This window comes from Callithrix jacchus, chromosome 5 (assembly GCF_049354715.1).
Source record: "Callithrix jacchus isolate 240 chromosome 5, calJac240_pri, whole genome shotgun sequence".
NCBI classification, from domain to species: Eukaryota; Metazoa; Chordata; class Mammalia; order Primates; family Cebidae; genus Callithrix; species Callithrix jacchus.
Window position 1 is genome coordinate 46,234,300 of NC_133506.1, and position 23,934 is coordinate 46,258,233.

General features: G+C 48.1%; 1 long non-coding RNA gene, 1 other non-coding gene and 1 pseudogene across 2 annotated transcripts; all 3 read right to left on the minus strand.

Annotated features, from left to right (window-relative positions):
• Window positions 1-10,691: 10,691 nt before the first annotated feature.
• LOC144582504 (uncharacterized) lies at window positions 10,692-14,659 on the minus strand. Its single transcript, XR_013535253.1, has 2 exons — window positions 14,403-14,659; window positions 10,692-12,061 (listed from the first exon to the last, which is right to left on the minus strand). It is a non-coding gene; the product is annotated as an uncharacterized LOC144582504 (long non-coding RNA).
• A 522-nt stretch (window positions 14,660-15,181) lies between these two features.
• LOC118154165 (U4 spliceosomal RNA) lies at window positions 15,182-15,325 on the minus strand. Its single transcript, XR_013536472.1, has one exon. It is a non-coding gene; the product is annotated as a U4 spliceosomal RNA (small nuclear RNA).
• A 4,337-nt stretch (window positions 15,326-19,662) lies between these two features.
• LOC118154269 (U6 spliceosomal RNA) lies at window positions 19,663-19,763 on the minus strand (annotated as a pseudogene).
• Window positions 19,764-23,934: the final 4,171 nt, after the last annotated feature.

Below are 23,934 nucleotides of genomic sequence, written 5' to 3' on the forward strand. Positions count from 1 at the left end.
TCCACTGCTAACAGCATCGAGCTAGAACTGTATTTGGCAATTGATCATGGTTTTCCATGAACATTCTATTTTTAGGTTTTTTTTTTTTGTTTTTTTTTTTTTTAGTTTAAAAGTAAATCCACCAGATAAGGGAAAAGCTAACAAAATCTTAATAAAGCATAAAGTTTAGTTAACAACAGTGTATCCTAATGGTTCATTCGTCTTGATAAATGTACATAGTAATGTAGGATGAACAGTTTAGAAAAACAGTAAGAAATCCAGCAGGCTAGATAAACCCTCTGTACTATCTTCGCAACTTTTTTGTAAATCTAAAACTATTCTGAAATAGCCTATTTAAGGCCGGTTGCAGAGACCAAGGTAGGTAGATCACGAGGTCAAGAGATCGAGATCATCCTAGACAACATGGTGAAACCCTGTCTCCACTAAAAATACAAACATTAGCTGGGCGTGGCGGCACTCGCCTATAGTCCCAGCTACTCAGGAGGCCGAAGCAGGATAATCACTTGAACCCAGGAGGCAGAGGTTGCAGTGAGCCGAGATTGTGCCATTGCACTCCAGCCTGGGCAACAGAGTGAGACTCTGTCAAAAAAAAAAATTAGCTGGGCATAGTGGCATGTGCCTACGGTCCCAGCTGCTCAGGGATGGAGTCTTGCTCTCTGTTACCCAGGCTAGAGTGTAGTGGTGTGATCTCAGCTCACTGAAACCTCCCCCTCCTGGGTTCAAGCAATTCTCCTATCTCAGCCTCCCGAGGAGTAACTGGGATTATAGGTGCCTGCCAATACACCCGGCTAATTTTTTTGTATTTTTAGTAGAGACAGGGTTTCCCCATGTTGGCCAGGCTGGTCTTGAACTTCTGACCTCAGGTGATCCGCCCACCTTGGTCTCCGAAAGTGCTGGGATTACAGATGTGAGCTGCCACACCTGGCCTCTGCATTTTATCAGGATCTCTAAATGATTCACATATATGTTAAATGTGAGAAGCACTGAAACATTGTACATAAAATGCTGAGACTCTACCTGACATACCTGGCTCCTATTAAATATATGTTGCTGTTATCATCAGCATCGTCATCATCGTCATCCCACAGTATTGCCTGTTGTCTCATCCTCCTCCACCTGAGAGGAGAGACCATAGAGGGAGCATTTAAAGCAGCCCTAGCCAGAGGAGAACCACCAATCCCAGTGGTCTGAATGTGAATGCCTGCAAACCTTGCCACCAAGGGCTTCAGCACACTGCGTCACCACTGGCACGAGCACCACAGCATCCTTGCACCTTGAGTGGAGGGGGTGCTGGATAAACACTGGGTGTTTTCAGTCATTTGTCTAATTCATATGGAAAAGCCAGACTGGAACCAGGCAACCTCACTTGGCTGAGCCCTTCTGGACTCATTACTTCCCAATGCCCAAGCATCCTTTAGATGAAGAGCAGAGATGGAGTCTGGGTTAGGGGAGAGGATTAGGGGATGGTGCTCAACAGAAGGAAGAGTCTCCAGACCTACTCTACTTGGTAAAATCCATCATTTGCCTAAGGATAATGGTATGAAAATTCTCCCCCATTATCAGCCCCATCTACCTCCAGCCCTGATGAGAACGGTCAGGTGGCTGGAGTCTTTCTGGAGATAAATATTCTAATCCATCACTCCTAGGCATCTCCTCTACTCTCACCTTCACCCTTCCTGAGCCTCATGCCAGGACCTTTGATCCCATGTGACTAATCTATCAGATAGAAGTCGGCTCTTTGGAGCTGGCGAGGCCTTTGGAATGCCAAGATCTCCCTCGGGCCCCAACCAGGACCATAAACTTTGGTTCAGCGAGGAATGAATCCGCCCTGAAATCTGGGGCCTTATCAGTTTTGGAGATTAGCAAAGGCTGAGTCCTGACCTGAAAGAAAGTCCCAGACACTCGCCACACTCCCTTTGGGACTCTGCAGAGTCAAATTGTTTCAGAAACCAATTCCAGTTAAGTAAATAGTTTCTGCACATGAGTGCCCACAGGGTTTCTCAGAGGACCTGACATTCTCCACTTGGTGACTGTCATTTCCTTACAAACACAACATTGAAAGCGCTCTTTGCATTCCCAAAATGATTTCGCTAGCTGAGGAATTCTACAATTCTCCTTGAGTTCAAGGCTGCCACTTAATTTTGTGTGTGTGTGCTCTTGTGACAGCAGCCCCTAAATGCATCCTGTACGATTTGATAAAGGCCTCCTGACCCCACTGCCCCCACCCCAGGCGTGTTTTTCTTTGCCACAAATTTCCAGCACACTGTTCAAATATGTGCCACCTAAATTGAACCCTCATGCTGGGAGCACTAATGGGACGCCCCTTCAAAGCAACTCTCTGCAACCCGACAGTTTACATGTTGCTGGAAACAACGGGCTTAAGCACACAATTTATTTGTGTTGGCTGGTTTCAGGCTGGTTGGAATCTGCTTTGGGGGGAAAACAAACTCCACATCTGTTTAGATTTATAATTTATATTGAAAGCACAAATACCTCGTAATAGGGATAGAATGAGACCCAGTTATGGGCAGGAGTCACCATACATGCTGGCTTTGTTCTTACGTGAATGCACTAAGAGATTACAGACTGCTTTTCTTTTCTTTTAAGATAGTCTCACTCTGTCACCCAGGCTGGAGTGCAGTGGTGCAATCTCAGCTCACTGCAAACTCTGCCTCCTGAGTTCAAGCAATTCTCCTGTCTCAGCTTCCCAAGTAGCTGGGATTACAGAGGTGTATGCCACCATACCCAGCTAATTTTTTTTTTTTTATTTTCTTAGTAGAGATGGGGTCTCACTATGTTGGTCAGGGTGGTTTGCATAGGGCTAATGACCCCACAGGGTCATGGGGTGTCCCTTAGGCTGTGCTGAGGTACAGGATCCGAGAAATAAAGAGGCAGGACACAGAAGTACAAGGAAAACGCAGCTGGGCTCAGGGGGGCCACTCCACCTATAAGCAGAGACAGGCGAGGCCCCAAAGTCATGTTTAAGGATAGTGATAGAGTAGTGAGCAATAAACAAGGGGGGTCCACCCCCATTAGGTAACCAAGGCATGGAGATGGGCCGTGCATAGTGAAGAGGGGGCAGTGTGCAATACTTCTATCTATGGGCTTGGTACTCCTAAGAAGATCTATAGGAGGATGCTTAAGTCACAGCAGTGACAGAGCTGTCAGGGTCTACCGTTACCTGCTGGCAGCTTCCAGTGAGTTCTGTAGGGGAATGCTTTTTGAGCTGGCACAGTAACAAGAGCTGATAAAGTTCACAGTCACCAAAGTGCAATTATCCGGAAGGGTTTTGAGCCCTGGGATGCTTGAGGGATTGCTGGTCTGAGGGCAGCCCTCCACAAGAACTGGAGCAAGGTCCTACAACTCCTTTATCGGGAGGAGTGGTTCTTGCCCCAAGCCTGCCATAGAGCAGGTATCTTTATGATACTGAACGCTGCCGCCTGGGCCATGGATTCTTGTCCTGGTATAACTGTTTTTCCCTTAAATAATGCTCTGCACTGTGTCTGCTCCAGACATTCCTCCAACTATAAGCTGGTTATTCCTTAATTCATGTTCTGTACCGTGTCTGCTCTAGGCATTCCTCCGATTATCAACTAAGATATAGTTATATATATATATATATATATATATGGAAATAACTGAGTGGTAAGATATTCTTTAGGCACTCATTCTATGAACTAATATATGATTATATAGAGAGAGGATTATCTAATCCTCTCTCTATATAATCATATATTAGTTCAAAAAAACACATACAAAAGCAAAAAGTACATCTGTAAATTTAAAAAAAGAAACAAGGAGGCTGGGTGCGGTGGCTAAGCCTGTAATCCCAGCACTTTGGGAGGCCGAGGCAGGTGGATCACGAGGTCAAGAGATCGAGACCATCCTGGTCAACATGGTGAAACCCCATCTCTACTAAAAATACAAAAAATTAGCTGGGCATGGTGGCGCGTGCCTGTAGTCCCAGCTACTCAGGAGGCTGAGGCAGGAGAATTGCCTGAACCCAGGAGGCGGAGGTTGCGGTGAGCCAAGATCACGCCATTGCACTCCAGCCTGGGTAACAAGAGCAAAACTCTGTCTCAAAAAAAAAAAAAAAAAAGAAACAAGGAAAACGAAAAAGAGAAATCACTGAAGTGTACAATTTAAAAGGGTGAATTTTATGGCACATGAATGATATGTCAAAAAACAAAGATGAAGCTGTAGAGATAGGGCGGGCACACCTAGGCTAATCTGGAGCCATTAGGGCTTGGGGCATCACTGTGGCTTTAGGTGTGTCTTTGAAAAGGATCACTGTGGAAGATGAACCGGAGATGGGCAAACACAGACGGCTTTAAAGGTGATGAAGGGTGAGGCCTTTGGAACGAGCCTGGCTTGGGGCTTGAGCAGCTGCTGGAGGTGGTGCCATTCTCAGGAATGCTGGCAGCATGGTGTTGGAAGCAGTTTGTGCTAACTGCTGTAACAGAGAGGGTTGATAAGATAAGAGCTCGGAGAAATTACTTCTGACTGGTGCATCCAGGAAGACATTTGGAAGAGGTGGCATTTGAGCAGAACTTTACAGGTCAGCATAGAGCATACAAAAATTCAAAGGACATTGGCCGGGCGCGGTGGCTCACACCTGTAATCCTAGCACTTTGGGAGGCCAAGGTGGGTGGATCACCTGAGGTTAGGAGTTCAAGACCAGCCTGGCCAACATGGTGAAACCTCACCTTCAAAAAAAAAAAAAAAAAAATTCAAAGGACAGCCTAGGAAGAAGGAATTGCACCAGCCAAGGTATGGGGCTAGGCGGTGACCGGGTTTGCTGGGATCGTTTGGCCAGGTAAGAAGGGAAACAATAATTATGCTAACAAAACTAACCGAAAAGCATATCCTTCCATTTTTCACAGCCTCTCTGTGAGGCTGTAGCATCTTTTAACAGGACCCAAGATTCAAAGGGGTCCAGGTGACTTATACCTAAGTTCAAACAGCTATGAAGGGACTAGTCAGTTTTGTTTTTTTGTTCATTAAGAGACAGCGTCGGTCAGATGCAGTGGCTCATGCTGGTAATGCCAGCACTTTGGGAGGCCGAGGTGGGTGAATCGCTTGAGGTCAGGAGTTCCAGACCAGCCTGGCCAACATGGTGAAATCCCATCTCTACTAAAAATACAAAAATTAAAAAAAAAAAATTAGCTGGGTGTGGTGGTGGGTGCCCATAATCCCAGCTGCTCAGGAGGCTGAGACAGGAGAATTGCTTGAACCCAGGAGGCAGAGGTTGCAGTGAGCCGAGATAGTGCCACTGCACTCCAGCCTGGGCAACAGATTTAGACTCCATCTCAAAAAAAAAAGGAGAGAGAGAGAGAGAGAGAGAGACGAGGTTTTGCTCTTTTGCCCAGGCTGGAGTGCAGTGGTGCACTCATAACTCACTGTGGCCTCAACCTCCCAGGGTCAAGTGATCCTCTCACCTCAGCCTCTCAAGGAGCAAGGAGGATTACAAGTGTGTGCCACCAAGCCAGCTGTTTTTTAAAAAATTTTTGTAGAGACAGGCCAGGCACAGTGGCTCATGCCTATAATCCCCACAGTTTAGGAGGCCTACACAGGCAGACCACCTAACTAAGGTCAGGAGTTTGAGACCATCTGGCCAACATGGTGAAACCCTGTCTCTATCAAAAATGCAAAAACTAGCCAAGCATGGTGGCACATGCCTGTAATCCCAGCTACTCAGGAGGCTGAGGCAGGAGAATCATTTGAACTCAGGAAGCAGATGTTGCTGTAAGCTGAGATAGTGCCACTGTACTCCAGCCTGGGCGACAGAGCGAGACTCCATCTCTTAAAAAAAAATTTTTGAGATGGAGTCTCGCTCTGTCGCCCAGGCTGGTCTCAAATTCCTAGGATCAAGAGATCCTCCAGCCTTGGCCTCCCAAAGTGCTGAGATTACAAACATGAGCCACTGCACCTGGCTGCTGGCCAGTTTTTAACCTCAGGTCTGTTTGAAAAAGAGGTACACAGGTGAGTTCAGGCCGACTCATGGCATGCAGACCTTATTTTTACAGTCAATCAAGTCATCCTTCCTCTTGAACCAGAAAACACCCCTCTCCGCATCTCTGTTTTGTATTACACAATCCAGTCTCTCAAATCTTACAATAACAAGTTTTCTTGAGGGAGAAATTGTGCTCATTGTTTGGGAAATGTAACCTGCCCTACACAGGAGATGATTAAGGACTCTTGACACTTATATATAGGGATGGAGGGTGTGTATATTTTAGGTGCCAGAGAAACCATAATCTGTGAACAATAGATCAGTTGGGGTGATGACAGCGGCTTAGCATTAAATACGAGACGTGGGTTCTTTCTGCTGCTTAACGTCCCTGACTTTGCTCTGAGCAATAAGCAGCAAAACCGAATACATATTTGTTGAATTTTTGTTTCATTCTGTTTGTATTCCAGCTGTTGAGACACAATCCTTTTTATATAATACATTTTTTAAAATCTCTCAATCTTTACCTTGTGGTTTTAACTGCCATGGAAAAAGTCCTGGCCGGGTGCAGTCGGCTCACATCTATAATCCTGACACACTGGGAGGCCGAGGCAGGCAGATCACTTGAGCTTAGAAGTTCAGGACCACCCTGGGCAACATAGTGAGACCCCTGTGTCTACAAAATACTTAAAAATTAGCCGGGCGTGGTAGAACACACTTGTAGTCCTAGCTCCTTAAGAGGCCGAGGTGAGAGGATTGCTTGAGCCCAGAAGGTGGAGGCTGCAGTAAGCCATGTTTGCACCACTGCACTCCAGTAGGCAATAAAGAGAGACCTTTGTCTCAAAAAATAAAAATAAATAATAGGCTGGGCATAGTGGCTCACACCTGTAATCCCAGCACTTTGGGAGGCTGAGGCAGGCAGACCACTTGAGGTCAGGAGTTGAGACCAGCCTTGGCGACATGGCGAAATCCTGTCTCTACTAAAAATTAAAAAATAAAAGAATTCACCTGGCATGGTAGCACTCGCCTGTAATCCCAGCCACTCTCAGGAGGCTCAGGTGGGGAATTGCTTGAACCTGGGAGACAGAGGTTTCCGTGAGCCAAGATCCTGCCACTGCACTCTAGCCTGGTGATAGAGTGAGACTCCATCTCAAAAAGAAAGAAAGAGAGAGAGAGAGAGAGAGAAAGAGAGAAAAAGAGAAAGAAAGAGAGACTGGGTCACTGTGTCACCCAGGTTGGAGAGCAGTGGCACAACCTTGGCTCACTGCAGTCTCAACCTCCTGGGCTTAAGCAATCCTCCCGCCACAGCTTCCAGGATAGCTGAGACTACAAATGCATGCCACCATGCATGGCTCCTTTTTGTATTTTTGGCAGAGACTGAGTCCCTCTAAGTTGTTCGGGCTAGTCTTGAACTCCTGGGCTCAAGCAATGCTCCCACCTCGGGGTCCCAACGCGCTGGGATTACAGGCATGAACCACTGTGCCTGACCAAAACTGTTTCAGATACTGGAAATAAAGCAGGGAAAAAAACTAAGTCTATGCCTTTCACAGAGGCCTTCACGGAGCACAGGTTCTAGCCGGGAAGACAAACAAACCAAGCAAGTAAATAGGCCAGAATCTGACCTGAAGCAGAGAGCTGAGGGGCTTGAGGGAGCGGCAGAGGCAATTTCAGAGGCCCTGGAGGAGGGAACAGGTGTGGAGCTGATTGCGTAAAGGAGGAAAGATCACAGGAGGTGGAAGACTATTGTAAGTCTAGCATTGACTCGGAATGCAATAAGATAAGAGGCTTTCAGAAAGCTTTGACCGGATGAGGGACAGCATCTGACAGGTTTTATCAGAATCCTTCTGGCTTGTGGTGCAGAATCAGCTGGAGAGGGACAAGAGCAGATGCGGAGAGACCAGAGAAGAGGCTACTACCGTAGTCCAAGCTAGAGACGGCGGTGGCTTGGAACAGGGCAGAGGACATGGAAGTGGGGAGAGATAGCTGGATTCTGGATATACACTGGTGGTCGAGCCAACAAAACTGGATGTGGAAGGGGGTGAGAGATGCGAAAGAGTCAGGGATAATTTCTTTATTTTTATGATTTATTTTCTTGTATGTATTTATTTATTTTTGAGCCGGAGTTTTGCTCTTATTGCCCAGGCTAGAGTGCAATGGCATGACCTTGGCTCACTGCAACCTCCACCTCCTGGGTTCAAGCGATTCTCCTGCCTCAGCCTCCTGAGGAGCTGGGATCACAGGTGTGCGCCACCACGCTGGCTAATTTTTTGCATTTTTAGTAGAGATGGGGTTTCCCTGTGTGGGCCAGGCTGGTCTCAAACTCCTGACCTCAGGTGATCTATCCACCTCAGCCTCCCACAGTGCTGGGATTACAGGAGTGAGCCACTACACCTGGCTATTTTTATGATTTGTTAATTATTATTATTATTATTTTGAGACAGACTCTTACTCTGTAGCCCAGGCTGGAGTGCAATGGTACCATCTCAGCTCACTGCAACCTCCACCTCCCAAGTTCAAGCAATTCTCTTGCCTCAGCCTCCACAGTAGCTGGGATTACAGGCGCATGCCACCACACCAGCTAATTTTTTTGTATTTTCAGTAGATATGGGGTTTCACTGTGTTGGCCAGGCTGGTCTCCAACTCCTGACCACAAGTGGTCTGCCCACCTTGGCCTCCGAAAGTGCTAGTATTACAGGCAAGAGCTACTGCACCTGACCCAATTTATTTGTTTATTTTTCTTTCTTTCTTTTGAGACAGGGCCTCCATATGCTGCCTGGGCTAGTCTTTAACTCTTGAGCTCCAGTGATCCTCCTTCCAAAGTGTTGGGATTATGGGAGTGAGCCACCACACCCAGCCTAGGGATAATTCTAATGGTAGTCATCTGCTAGATACAACTGCAAGGTGGAGCTGTGATCTGCTTCTTGATGAAGAGGGAGGTGGGAGTTAAGGGTAGATCATGTAAAGTGTGAGATGCCTAGATAGAAAAGATGGACGGGTCAAGTAGGCAACTACATATGCATGAATGGAGTTCAGGGAAGAGGCTGGGGACAGAAATATCAGTGTGAACACCACCAGCACACGGGTGGTATTGAAAGCCAGGACACTGGATGAGACCACCTGGGAAGGAAATCAAGGAAAAGAAGAGGTACTTGGATCAGGAGGTCCTCAGCATTTAGAAGTGGGGACCAGCTGGGCGCAGTGGCTTATGCCTATAATCCCAGCACTTTGGGAGGCCAAGGCGAGTGGATCACCTGAGGTCAGGAGTTGGAGACCACCCTGGCCAACATGGAGAAACCCCATGTCTACGAATAATACAAAAATTAGCTGGGTGTGGTGGCGCACACCTGTAATCCCAGCTACCCTGGAGGCTGAGGCAGGAGAATAGCTTGAACCTGGGAGGTGGAGGTTGTGGTGATCATGCCATTGCACTCCAGCCTGGACAAAAAGAGTGAAACTCACTTTCAAAAAGAAAAAAACAAACAAAAACAAGTGGGGGCCAATCAGAACTTCACCCCTTGGCTGGGGACTGTGGCTCACGCTTATAATCCGAGCACTTTGGGAGGCTGAAGTGGGAGGATCGCTTGAATCCAAGAGTTCAAGACCAGCCTGAGCACATAGCAAGACACTATCGCTACAAAAAAATTGAAAAATTAGCAAGGTATGGTGGCATGTGCCTGCTGCCCAAGCTACTCTGGATGTTGAGGTGGGAGAATCGCTTAAGCCTGGGAAGTCGAGGCTGCAGTGAGCCGTGATCATGCCACTGCACTCTAGCCAGGGCAACTAGTGAGACCCCCATCTCTTAAAAACAAAAAAAAAACTTAACAGCAGATGGGGGATCCGAACTTGATCCATTTAGTCAGCAATCTCTGGACCTCCTTTGGTGTGTTGAGAGTGGAGGAAACTAGAAGAGAACTGGACTTAGGTCCAAAAGAACTGGTCTCTGGCATTTACTGTGGGACCCTAAGCACGGCGTTTCACCTCTCTGAACCTCCCTATAAAGAAGGAACACCACTTCGCGCAGCCACAACACAAGATGATTATAAGGATTATATGAAATAATTAGGAGAGAGTGTGCCACAAGTTGTAAAAGGCAGAAAATCTTGGTCATCGGCCAGGTGCTATGGCTCACACCTGCAATCCTAACACTTTGGGAGGCTGAGGCAGGTGGATCACCTGAGGTCAGGAGTTTGAGACCAGCCTGACCAACATGATGAAACCCCATCTCTGCTAAAAATACAAAATTAGCCAAGCGTGGTGGCGTACATCTGCAGTCCCAGCTACTTGAGAGGCTGAGGTAGGAGAATCACTTGAACCCAAGGAGGTGGAGGTTGCAGTGAGCCGAGATTGTGCCACTGCACTCCAGCCTGGGCGACAAGAACAAAACTCAGTGCCAAAAAAAAGAAAAAAAGGAAAAAGAAAATCTTGGTCATGACTTAGTTTTCCTAAAGAGACCAAGTTCAGAAATTTGCATCGCATCCTTGGAACGACCATATCAACACTCATTCAACGAATAATTCTTGCCTCTCCCATGTGCCAGAAACACATTTTACCCAGCAGTAAAAGTAGACACAGGCCTGCTTTCATGGAGTGTATTTTCTAGTGAAAGGACCATTCTCCTAACAACCACCTTTCATTGAAGCCTACTACAATTTGAATCCTTGCATGTTGTTGTCCGACCTACCCTCTGCGGGAAGACAGACTGAGCTCGTTCGGAAAAAACCGGACCGCAGGCTAGAGGAAATTCCTTAAGTTCAGGCTTTATTGAGAGGAAAGAGCCTCCGGGCAGGCCAGCCGGGACGAAAAGGAAAAATGGCCGCGCCGCTCAGAGGGGCAGGGTTGTTTTATAGGGGGCTGAAGGGCTGGGGGGTGGGGAAGCCAAAAGCCGAGGTGGTGGGCAACTGTTGGTCAGTTTGAACTGCTGGGCGGGAAGCTGGGCGGCGGGAGGGCTAGGGCCGGTATGTAAAGTGAGAGATAAGGGAGCCTCTTTGTGGGGGAGGGAAAGAGAGAGAGATTTTGCGGTAGGGGCAGAGTTTTCCAAACATTCCCGACTCCTTAAAGAAAAGAAAAAGAGGGGGTCAGGGGCGTCGGTTGTCTCTCTAGCTACTTCCTGCTGACAAGGGTCGATGGGGGTTCTGAAGAGGTCTCTTTTCTTAACGAGCCTGGATGTTCGGGGAGAGGTCTGTTCCTTGCACTCGTTCAGGGTAGGGTTGGAGCAGCATCTGGTGGATGGTGACTCGAGTCAGTTCTTGAAAGCGCCGCTATAGGAACTGTAGAAAGCAAGGAGCAATAAGTAAGATTAAGCAAACAGCTACTAGGGGCCCAAGCAATGGGGACAAGAGGGTATACATAGAGGAAGACCACCACGCCGTGGCTTCAGCCGAGAACTTCTGACTCTGCAGGTTAGTTTTGAGTTTCTGGAGGCTCTCGATTCGGGTTTCTACTAGGCCGGATTCATTGATGTAGTAACAGCACTCTTCCTGTAGGAAGATACAGGTCCCTCCTCGTTCAGCAGTGAGCAGGTCCAGGGCTCTTCGGTTCTGCAAGGCAACTTGGGCAACTGAGGTGATCTGTCGTTGGAGTGATGCTAAAGACTCAGTAGAGTCATCAATAGCCGCTTGGAGTTGTGAGGTCAGTCGGGCTATGGCCAGGTGAGAGTGGACTAGTGCCCCTCCTCCTAATCCTGAGTAAAGTAGGGGAGGTAGCCGTCTAGAGGAGTAGTCTCTGGCGGTGGGGGAGTTGAAAGCAGGAAGGGGCAACCATACAGCAGCTCAAATGGGCTAAGCTGTGATGGGCCCCGGGGGCTTGCTCTTACTCTGGTGAGGGCGATAGGAAGTAAGGTTACCCAGGATTGGCGGAGCTCAAGCATGAGCTTGGTCAGATGCTCCTTTATTAGGCCATTGGCCCGTTCTACCTTACCAGAGGACTGGGGATGGTAGGCGGCATGTAGCTTCTACTGAATTCCTAGAGAGGTAGAAACGGCATTAGTGACTTTGGAGATAAAGGCTAGGCCGTTGTCTGACTGTATGGTAGCTGGGAGTCCAAAGCGTGGGATGATGTCTTGAATGAGATGAGTGGCTACTGTCCCGGCAGACTCAGAGGCTTCAATCCAGCCTGAAAAGGTGTCAACAATGGTTAGCAGATACCGGTACTGTTTGTTCTTTGGCATATGGGTGAAATCAATTTGCCAGTCTTGGCCAGGTAGGAACCTGCGTAGCTGATGAAGCTGGCGCCGGGGATGACAGGAACCCTGGGAATTAGTTTTTGCGCAGACAGTACATGAGGACTGGACTTCCTGTATGGTACTGAGGAGGCGGTGGGGGTGAAAAAGTGGGTTGAGGAATCGGTATAAGGCTTTAGGCCCAATGTGGAGTGAATTATGGATGTCTTGGATTATCTGGTACCTTTGCTTTTCAGGGAGGATGAGGAGGTTATGCTTGAAGGCCCAGTCATCCTTGAACCGTACCCCGGGGGTAGACTGGAGGGTCTGGAGTTCTGAGGCAGAGTATTGAGGGCTAGGAGAAAAAGGCTGTGTGGGCTGGCGGTGGGGAAGGTTATGACGGCCTTCAGCTTTGAAAGGATGTCTCGCCCCAGAAGGGGAACTGGGCAGGTGGGGATTACTAAAAAGGAGTGGGTGAAGGGAGTGGAGTTATATGAGCACATGAGTGGTGGGGTTTGATAGGGGATACTCGGGGTCCCGTCGATTCCCATGACCGAGACCTGGGAAGGAGTGAGACGGCCAGAATGAGAAGGAAGTGCGGAGTAGGTAGCCCCCATGTCTTGTGACCCTAGGCTCGGCGAGGGTAACCGGAGTCGGAAAGCCAGGGCCCCGCTAGTCATCTAGCAGCCCTAGTAGACTGGGGAACGGAGCTCCCTCGGAGGTCGGCTCCTGGCAAGCAGGCTCCTCCCTACTGAGGGTGACCGCCGGCTACGTAACGCCAGTGTGTCTGTTTTGAGGAACCGGCACCCTGGGGAAGCTGGGGCAGTCTGACTTCCAGTGTCCCGGGAGCCGACAGACAGGGCAAGGCTTAGTTGGTGGCCATGGTTGTGGACAGGCTCGGGACCAGTGTCCTTCCTTTCCACATTTGAAACATGCCCCTGGAGGGGCATGGGTTTCGGCCTTGGGCTTCTGGTTCCCTGCCGGCCTTAGAGCCACCACTAGGGCTTGGGTCTGGAGGGCAGCCTTCTGCTTCATGCGAGTTTGGCGGGCAGCCTCAGCCGCATCTTCCCTGGCATTGAATACTTTAAAGGCCATTTTTACCAGGTCTTGGATGGGAGTCTCTGGCCCCTCTTCTGCTTTCTTTAGTTTCTTTCTTATGTCGGGTGCTGATTGGGAGATAAAATGGGAGGCTAATACAGTGGCCCCATTTTGGGAGGCTGGATCTAGTCGAGTGTACCGGACTAGGGCTTCTTATACTTGAGTGAGGTATTGGAATTCTTTAATATAGGTGGATGGGTCAGCTGAGAAGGATCCTAAACATTTCTCAATTTGGGACAGATCTTGGAGTGAGAAAGGAACATGGACCCTGATTAAACCTTCTGCGCCTGCTACTTCTCGGAGTGGGGCCAGGATAGCTGGCTGGTGGGAGCGGGTGTGGGCCGCCACCGGAGAGGCAAGAGGAAGTGCAGCCTCTGAGGGAGGGGGCTCGGAGGGAGTAGAGGGAGAGCGAGACATGGCCTCTGAGGTAGGAGGTGCAGAGGGAGTGGGGGAAGGGCGTGCCGTTGATGGCGAGTGGTTGCTGAGATTGGCAGGAGAGGACAGATGTTCAGGCAGATCCTCCGGTGAGGAGTAGGGTGGGGGAGAGGTAGTGGAGGAAGATTTATGGGGGGTTCGAGATAAGAGGATTTGGTAGGTGGAGCAGGAAGAACATAGGTTGGGGTGGGTACGGAGGTCCCAAAAAGCCTGGACGTAAGGAATTTCATTGTCCTTGCCCGCGCGGCGACAAAAATCGTCGAGATCTCGGAGGGTGTTGAAATCAAAAGTGCCAGTCGGGGGCCAATGTGACTGGTTACTGAGTTTGTATTGGGGCCAAGCCACCTGGGACAGGAAAATAAGCTTTTTCTTTCTGAGGGTTTGGGAATATCCCAATTTGGTAAAATTCGCAGCAAGCACCCAAGGGGGGTGCTCAGAGGTATTTTGGACTCCGAATTTCCCATGGCAGGCGCAGCTACAGACTCTCCGGCGCGGATGGGCAGATGCAACGAAAAGGCGTCCCCGTTCGTTGCAAATTCCCCAGAGTACAATTAAGTACGGGAAAGGGAAGCGGTCAGAGGGGCGTCCCCCGTCTGGCGGCTGTCCCTCGGAAGGCTCCTGGAGCCGGAACGGAAGACTACCTTGGCTCGGCCGAGACTAGGCAAGGAGTCCGTGCGGAACGCCGGAGGGAGCAACTGCACCATGCCGTAGGAAGAGGAGACGGGAAGCGGGGGAAGGCAAAGCAAGAAAAACTTGGCTTACCTTAATCGGAAAGTGGAGGTGGCAGGGCCAGTGTTGGGTAGGTCGGGGAGGGGGGCCGTGGCCGGGCCAACGGCCCCAGCTCCCGTCCCGGGTTTCCGACACCATTTGTCCGACCTACCCTCTGCGGGAAGACAGACTGAGCTCGTTCGGAAAAAACCGGACCGCAGGCTAGAGGAAATTCCTTAAGTTCAGGCTTTATTGAGAGGAAAGAGCCTCCGGGCAGGCCAGCCGGGACGAAAAGGAAAAATGGCCGCGCCGCTCAGAGGGGCAGGGTTGTTTTATAGGGGGCTGAAGGGCTGGGGGGTGGGGAAGCCAAAAGCCGAGGTGGTGGGCAACTGTTGGTCAGTTTGAACTGCTGGGCGGGAAGCTGGGCAGCGGGAGGGCTAGGGCCGGTATGTAAAGTGAGAGATAAGGGAGCCTCTTTGTGGGGGAGGGAAAGAGAGAGAGATTTTGCGGTAGGGGCAGAGTTTTCCAAACAGTTGTGTTTTAAAAAGTTTATTTTTACAATCTGGTATTTGTTTCTAAGAGGTGAGAAGAGATAATTTCAGGTTTCTGTTTGTTAGCACTTCCCCATGGGCGAGGACAGTTGTACATAGAATCATTGCTCCATTTTTCTTCCCTTTTCTTTTCTCTTGGTCAGGAGTTCTAGACCAGCCTGGCCAACATGGTGAAACCCTGTCTCTGCTAAAAATACAAAAATTAGCCAGACATGGTGGTGCACGCCTGTAATACCAGCTACTCAGGAGGCTGAAGCACAAGGATTACTTGAATCCGGTAGACGGAGGTGGCAGTGAGCAGAGATTTTGCCACTGTACTCCAGCTGGGGCAACAGAGCCAGACTCTGTTAAAAAAAAGTTTTCAATTAGCAATAATCGCGCCTCGGATAAACCTCATTGGCTACGATACTGCCACTGCGCAATATCAGCTGGGTGTGGTGGTACACACCTGTAGTCCCAGCCACTCCCAAGGCTGAGGCTTGAGCCCAGGAGGTTGAGGCTGCAGTGAGCTGAGATCACAGCACTGCACTCTATCCTGGACAACTGAGACCCTGTCTCAGAAAAATAAAATAAACATTGAGACAGAAGCCATTGCTATTTTTGACATTTCATGGGACCCTCTTAACACACCCCTGGGGGATGCTGGGACCCCTGTTTGGGAAACAGAGGTAAAACCCACAGGGCTTTAAATTCTAATGTCACCACTTCCTGGCCGTGTGACCTTACTTGCTACACCCTGTTGGCTCTCTGTTTCCTCATCCATAAATAGAGGATAATAATAGTTTGTATCTTCTAGGATGGTTGTAAGAATTAAATGGCATCATACCTAGAAAGGCCTCAGCTTTACAGTCAACTCTCCACAAGTGACAGCCATTATTATGGAAACCAAAGGTAGGGGGTTGGGGCCAGAGCCTGGAGACCCTGGAAAGGACTGAGTACACTGCTAAGGGAAGGGAAGGTGGGGCGGGGGGACAGGGCGGGTTGCTGCCCCTGCAGCTCTCAGAAGAGGCCTCCTGCAACCCCTCTGGATGTGGCTTTTAGTTCTGGCAGGAGGTGATGAATGTGTGATCTGGGGGTGTTGCTACATGCCAACAGGGGAAGACCAGTGTGTTCGAGGTTTTTTTTTGTTTTTGTTTTTGTTTTTTGAGACAGGGTCTCACTCTATTGCCCACGCTGGAGTGCAGTAGCATGATCATAGCTCATTGCAGCCTCAACCCCTCCAGGCTCAAGTGATCCTCCTGCCTCAGCCTCCCAAGTAGCTAGGACTACAGGCATGCACCACCATGCTGGCTAATTTTTGTGCTTTTTGTAGAGACAGGGTTTTGCCATGTTGCCCAGGCTGGTCTCAGTATTCTCCTGCCTCAGCCTCTCAAAGTGCAAGGATTACAGGTGTGAGCCACTGTACCTGACTGTGTCAGAGGTTTTGAACCAGGCAGCCATGTGGATTCAAAATAAAGTTAGAGTCCTGGATGACTGGAGAGATAGTGGAGTCGTTAACAGAGGTGAATTACAAGGCAGAGAGAGAGTGGAAGACAAATTATAACACTTAGGACACAGAGTTCAGAGAGGGCTTAAAGTGTAGGGAGTGTCCGTGGAATTTTGGTACATGGCCACTTCTTGTCCTTAAACAACCTCCGAATGCAGGAAACATTATCTTTCCATATCACCCTAAAAACTGCGCAGCAGTGATGAGTAAAATGACTCTGACCTCAGTTAAATTGAAATTCTAGGACTACACTGGCTCCTTTGGAGTTTCTTACTAATGCTCCTTTCTCTTGTCTCTGATTCCCCACTTGCAGTTCAGACAGTGCCCTCTATTGGAAACCTCAACCACAAATCCCCATCCTGACTCCACAAGAAGGACCTAGAAGGAAACAAAAACTTCTTGGGAGGCTTTCACACACATTGTTCTCATTCTACCTTCGCAGTTCCTTGGTGAGAAGGTTACTGAGTCCAACTTGGGGAAGCTGAGGCACAGAGATGGAGCAGCATGCCCCAATTACAGCCAGAGCAGAGTTGAGATCAGAATTCAAGGTGGCTGCCTTCAAAAGCTTGTGCTTCACTCCCTCTACCTAGCTACACCTGTAGGATGATTTGACAAGGGACTTTTTTTTTTTTTTTGGCAGTCATCTTTGACTATTGACAAGGGACTTGAAGATACAATCTCAAGAACGGAGGTTTGAATTTGACATGAATTGAAAGCCTTCCCACCTGATTCTGAGCAGGGCATCATACCAGACAAGGTAAGTAGCCACAGGGCTTTGAAGAGGTTGACAGAAACACCGGAACCCTGCCAGATAGAGTCTGGAGGCTGTGTTCTTGGCTTACCCTCCTACCATGTGAACTTGATCAAGCTCTTCCCCTGTTCAGACTCTTGACCAACAGAAGCAGAGGCAGGTTCAACATTGAACCTTCTAATGTTAACAACTGATCACAATCAGTACTATCTTTCAGGAGGATGATTTTGGCAGTACATTTTAAAAATTTTTTAAAAGGGCACAACCAGTTAGCCAGGTTTGGTGGCACATGCCTGTAGTTCTATCCCAGCTACTTGGGATGCTGAGGTGGGAGGATCCCTTGAGCCCGGGAAGTTGAGGCTGCGGTGAGCTTTGACTACACCACTGTACTCCAGCCTGGATGACAGAGTGAGACCCTGTCTCAGAAAAAAAAAAAAAAAGGCTGGGTGCTGTGGCTCACACCTGTAATCCCACCACTTTGGGAGACCAAGGCAGGTGGATCACCTGAGGTCAGGAGTTCAAGACCAGCCTGACTAACATGGTGAAATCCCATCTCTACTAAAAATGCAAAAATTAGCTAGGTGTGCTGGTGGGTGCCTGTAATCCCAGCTACTCAGGAGGCTGAGGCAGGAGAATCACTTGAACCCAGGAGGCAGAGGTTGCAGTGAGCCAAGATCATGCCATTGCACTCCAGCCTGGGCGACAGAGACAGACTACGTCTCAAAAAAAAAAAAAAAAAAAAAAAGGACACACCCACTCACTTCTTGGAATCTATCCTTCAGAAATATACACATAAGTGCATGGGACATACACACAGGATGTTTACTGCAACCCCTATGAGTAACGGTGATCTATCGTAAGACTGCCTTGTGATACACCTAAACCTTGGGAAAGTACACAGCCACTAAAAGAATGAGGAAGGCACACAGGTGGTAAAATGAAAGCATCACCAGTGATGTGTGATTGAGTGTAAAAAGAAAGGTTCCTTAACGGAAACAAAGTATACATGGTGCGAGCCCATTGCTCTATTTGCACATGCATAATAAAAGACTTGAAAATGTAAGGAGAGACTTTCTTTTATCCCCTATGAAATGCTCTACTTTTATAATAAAAATTATTATTATTATTATTATTTTGTTGAGTTGTTGTTGTTTTGGGATGGAGTCTCAGGCTAGCATGTGGTGGCGCAGTGTCCGCTCACTGCAACCTCCGCCTTCTAGATTCAAGCACTTCTCCTGACTGAGCATCCCCAGTAACTGGGATTACAGGTGCCTGCCACCACACCCGGCTAATTTTTGTATTTTTAGTAGAAATGGGATTTCACCATGTTGGTCAGGCTGGTCTTGAACTTCTGATCTCAGGTATTCCTCCCACCTTGACCTCCCAAAGATATTATTTTGTTTTTGAGACAAGGTCTTGCTCTGTCACAAGTCATGGCATGATCATGGCTCACGACTGACTGCAGTCTCTACCTCCCAGACTCAAGCAAACCTCCCTCCTCAGCCTCCTGAGTGGTCGGAACTACAGGTACACACCGCCACACTGGGTAATTTTTGTATTTTTTGTAGAGACTGGGCTTCACCATGCTGCTCAGCCTGGGTCTCAAACTCCTGGGCTCAAGCAAACTGCCTGTCTCGGCCTCCCAATGTGCTGGGATTACAGGTATGAGCCACTGCACCCAGACAATAAAAATTATTTCAAAATATTTTCATCTGTAGAATGCTCTACAAGGCAAGTCAGTTTGGGTAAGGAGTTTGAGCTCTTTACATAATTTTTTCTTTTTTTTGAGACAGGGCTTGCTCTGTTGCCCAGGTGGACTGCAGCGGTGCAATCATGGCTTATTTTTTTGTAGAAACAGGATCTCCTTTTCTTTCTTTCTTTCTTTTTTTTTTTTTTTTTTTGGTAGAAATAGGGTCTGTCTCTGTCACCCAGGCTGGTCTTGAATTCCTGGGCTCAAGCGATCCTCCCACCTCAGCCTCCCAAAGTGCTAGGATGATGGGTGTGAGCCACCGCACCCAGCAAGTATGAGTTATTAAACTACCAATGGGCCGGGTACGGTGGCTCACGCCTGTAATCCCAGCACTTTGGGAGGCCGAGGCAGGTGGATCACGAGGTCAAGAGATCGAGATCATCCTGGTCAACATGGTGAAACCCCCGTCTCTACTAAAAATACAAAAAATTAGCTGGGCATGGTGGCACGTGCCTGTAATCCCAGCTACTCGGGAGGCTGAGGCAGAAGAATTGCCTGAACCCAGGAGGCGGAGGTTGCGGTGAGCCGAGATCGCGCCATTGCACTCCAGCCTGGGTAAAGAGCGAAACTCCGTCTCAAAAAATAAATAAATAAATAAATAAAATAATAAACTACCAATGGAACTTGATAAGAGATTTGCCTAAAATTCCTCACATTCAGTGTATCTAGTGCTTGGTGCTTCACTTTCACCCACCAACTTTATGAAGACTATCTGACAGGTAAAGACATTGAGGCCCCTGGACTCCGATTTTTAATTTTAAAAATCTGTATTTTTTTTTTTTTATGAACACTTCACAAATTTGTATGTCATCCTTGTGCAGGGACCATGCTAATCTTCTCTGTCTCCTCCCAATCTGAGTAGAGTAGGCGTGCTACTGAACCAAGCACCAGAATCTAATCTTTAAGGCTTTTTCTTTCTTTTTTTTTAGACGGAGTTTCGCTCTTGTTACCCAGGCTGGAGTGCAATGGCGCGATCTCAGCTCACCGCAACCTCTGCCTCCTGGGTCAAGCAATTCTCCTCCCTCAGCCTCCCGAGTAGCTGGGATTACAGGCGTGCGCCACCATGCCCAGCTAATTTTTGTATTTTTAGTAGAGATGGGGTTTCACCTTGTTGACCAGGATGGTCTCGATCTCTTGACCTCGTGATCCACCCGCCTCAGCCTCCCAGAGTGCTGGGATTATAGGCGTGAGCCACCGCGCCCGGCCCTGCTTTTTCTACTACACAGATAATTGAATCCCATGGGCTCCCACAAAACTATTTATGTTTCTATCGCCTGGGATATCAAATATATGGGGACATTTATCATACTGTATTGTAGTTGTGCCCTCAAGCACAATGCTACTCAAAATGTACTCTATTGAATCTTTCTTGTTGGTTTGTTGGTTTATTTGTTTATTTTTGAGATGGAGTCTCCCTCTGTCACCCAGGGTAGAGTGCAGTAACGAGATCTCGGCTCACTACAACCTCTACCTCCAGGGTTCAAGCAATTCTGTTGCCTCAGTCTCCTGAGTAGTTGATAGATACTACAAGCGTGCGCCACCACACCTGGCCTCTGTTGAATCTTAAACTAAAAAATGAAAACTTGTATTTTGTATGTCTTTGAGGTTTTAAAATTTTATTTTTCTGGTAATTTTTTTTATATATTTTACAACAGTATCCACCTGCAACAGTTGGACAATTTAAAAAACCAGTAGTACTTTAGCACTCTGAGAGGCACTGGTTTGCTGCAGAGAGAATCGTTGTCTAAACTGAGGCAGGTGGTCAGGCGCAGTGGTTCATGCCTGGAATCCCAGCACTTTGGGAGGCAAAGGCAGCAGATCGCTTGAGCCCAGGAGTTCGAGACCAGCCTGGGCAACATAGCGAAACCCCATCTCTATTTAGGTAAAGGAGAATTTAAAGAAAAAATCAGCTGTGGCAGGTGCTCCATGTTTGGTGTAGGAACGAATTCATCACTGAAGGAATGACTGTATGAGTGTGAGTGAATAAGCCACATGAAGAAAAATGCCTAGAATCCAGGTTTCTCATTTAAAGCCATTCAAAGGGTGAGAGCTTAGGACTTCAAGTTCACGGCCAGACTTGATAAGCACATCACTAAAGCTGCACCCTTCTGTTTTAAAGATGGAAGTGGGAGACCTTTCTCCCCCAAGTCATAGAACTGATAAACAAAGACAAAAAATACCAAAAAAGACCAGCATTTTGGGAGGCCAAGGCAGGTGAATCACCTAAGGTCAGGAGTTCGAGACCAGCCTGGCTAACATGGTGAAACCCAGTCTCTATTTAAAAAAAAAAAAGATTGGGAGGACGAGGTGGGTGGATCACGAGGTCAAGAGATCAAGACCATCCTGGTCAACATGGTGAAACCCCGTCTCTACTAAAAACACAAAAAATTAGCTGGGCATGCTGGTGCGTGCCTGTAATCCCAGCTACTCAGGAGGCTGAGGCAGGAGAATTGCCTGAACCCAGGAGACGGAGGTTGCGGTGAGCTGAGATTGCGCCATTGCACTCCAGCCTGGGTAACAAGAGTGAAACTCCGTCTCAAAGAAAAAAAAAAAAAAAAAAAGAGCCACATATAAGTAACAAGCAATATTTACTGCTCATGATTTTAAAACTCAGACCAGGTTAGTAGACTAAGATAAACATCTTCCTTACCACTTTTACCAAGTAACAGGAAACACAGCCCATATGCACAAACATCCTACTTTAAGGACTGCTGTTTTGGGGGTTTTGTTTTGAGACCGGGTCTCACTGGAATGTAGCAGTGCAGTTGTGGATCACTGCAGCCTCAACCTCCCAGGCTCAAGCAATCCTCCCATCTCAGCCTCCTGAATAGCTGGGACTACAGTTGAATGCCACCACATCTGGCTAATTTTTTAATCTTTTGTAGAGACAGGGTCTTGCTGTGTTGCCCAGTCTGGTCTGGAACTCTTGCCTCAGCCTCCCAAAGTATTGAGATTACAGGTGGGAGCCACCACATCCAGCCAAGTGCTACTGTTCTAATTGGAGGCTTTTGAACACTCCCCAGGATGGTGAAACTGAGGAGTGAGCAGGATTTAGCCTTAGGGCACAAGTTCCTCAAGTCTACCTCCAAGTGCTTCAACTGTTCGGGAAACACCTTCCACCTAAAGTTGCTGCCTCGAAACAGGAGCAAAGACTCCTCACTCAAGAAAAGTGCCAGGCACACCTTGCTCCCAGAAACAAGTAGGTCTCCTTTATACTTAAAGGCACCTGGGGCCAGGTGTGGTGGCTCACGCCTGTAATCCCAGCACTTTGGGAAGCTGAGGCGGGCGGATCACCTGAGCTCAGGAGTTTGAGACCATCCTAGCCAACATGGTGAAACCCCATCTCTACTAAAAATACAAAAATTAGCCGGGAGTGGTGGTGGCGACCTGCAGTACCAGCTACTTGGGAGGCTGAGGCAAGAGAATTGCTTGAACCCAGGAGGTGGAGGTTGCAGTGAGCCAAGACTGTGCCACTGCACTCCAGCCTGGGCAACAGAGCAAGACTCAGGACTCTGTCTCAAAAAAAAAAAAAAAAAAAAAAATGAAAGAAAAGAAAAAGAAAAAGAAAAAAAGAAACAGGGTCTTGCTCTGTGGCCCAGGCTGGACTGAAGTGGTGCAATCATAGCTCATTGCAGCCTCAACTTCATGGGCTCAAGCAATTATCCAACACCAGCCCCTCAAAGTGCTAGGATTACACACATGAGCCAGCATGACCAGCGCTGGTGGAATTCCGATTTTTCTCTTTTTCCTGTTTCTTTTTGTTTGTTTGTTTTGTATTGTGTTATGTTTTTTGAGACAGAGTCTCACTGTGTTGTCCAGGCTGGAATGCAGTGGCACAAACTCACTATAGCTCAACCTCCTGGGCTTCAGCGATCCTCCTTCCTCAGCCCCCAATTAGCTGGGACTACAGGTGTGCAACACCACGCTTGGCTAATTTTTGTATTTTTTGTAGATTTTTTGTAGGGCAGATCCCCGTAGGGATGAAATTTCGCCATCTTGCCCAGGATGGTCTCAAACTCCTGAACTCAATCAATCCTCCCTCCTTGGCCTCCCAAAGTGCTGGGATTCCAGCTGAGCTGCACCCAGCTTGGTAGAATTCTTAGTACAACTCTCTGAGTAGCTACTCTCAGTGTCTCATTTTATTTTACTTTTTATTTATTTCATTTACTTACCCCAGGATGATGAAATTGAGGAGTGAGCAGCATTTAGCCCTAGGGCACAATGTTTGAGACAGGATCTCCCTCTGTCACCCAGGCTGGAATGCAGTGGCACTTTCACAGCTCACTGTAGCCTCCACCTCCCAAGCTCAAGCGATCCTCCCACTTCAGCCTCCCAAAACCCTCAGAATACAGGCATGTGCCACCACACCTGGCTAGTTTTGTTTAATTTGTTGTAGAAATGAGGTCTCACCATGTGGCCTAGGCTGGTCCCGAAGCCCTAACCTCAACTTGATCCTTCCACCTTGACCTCCCAGAGCGCTGGGATTTCAGGCATGAGCCACTGTGCCTGGCCCAGCGTCTCATTTTAGAGAGCCGGAAAGGCAAGTTCCGCCTTCCAAGCTGTCCCAGCTCAGAGAGGCTCCCTGCTGTGCTCCTATCACCCCGTTTTGTGAGTTTCACGCTCTAGGCTGCCTGGTTCTTGTCCTCCCTGTGTTTCTCAGCCTCAAACCGTGGGCATCCACTCTGGCCGGCTTTGTTGTTGTTCTCAAGCTTCTGTCATCATTGGTATAATTTTACATCAACTTGGCATTCCTTTAAATTTCAAAAAAATATGTTCACTTCTGAAATATCTCCTGGGGGAGAAAAGAGTTCTATAAATGATTTCGTTCTCCCTGCCTTCATGTTGAACTTAAAAAGGCGAAGTCACTGGATCCCTGTTAACAAGTCGGGTTGTTTGTTGGTTTATTTTCATTTTGGAAACTCTTCTCCATGGTTAACCACTCTTCCTCCTCCTTAAAAAATCCCATGAGGAATTCTGATCAGACGCTGGGGCTGCAGGGCAGATCCCCGGGAGGATATTATGTTTCTAGAAGGCTCCTGGAAGCCAAC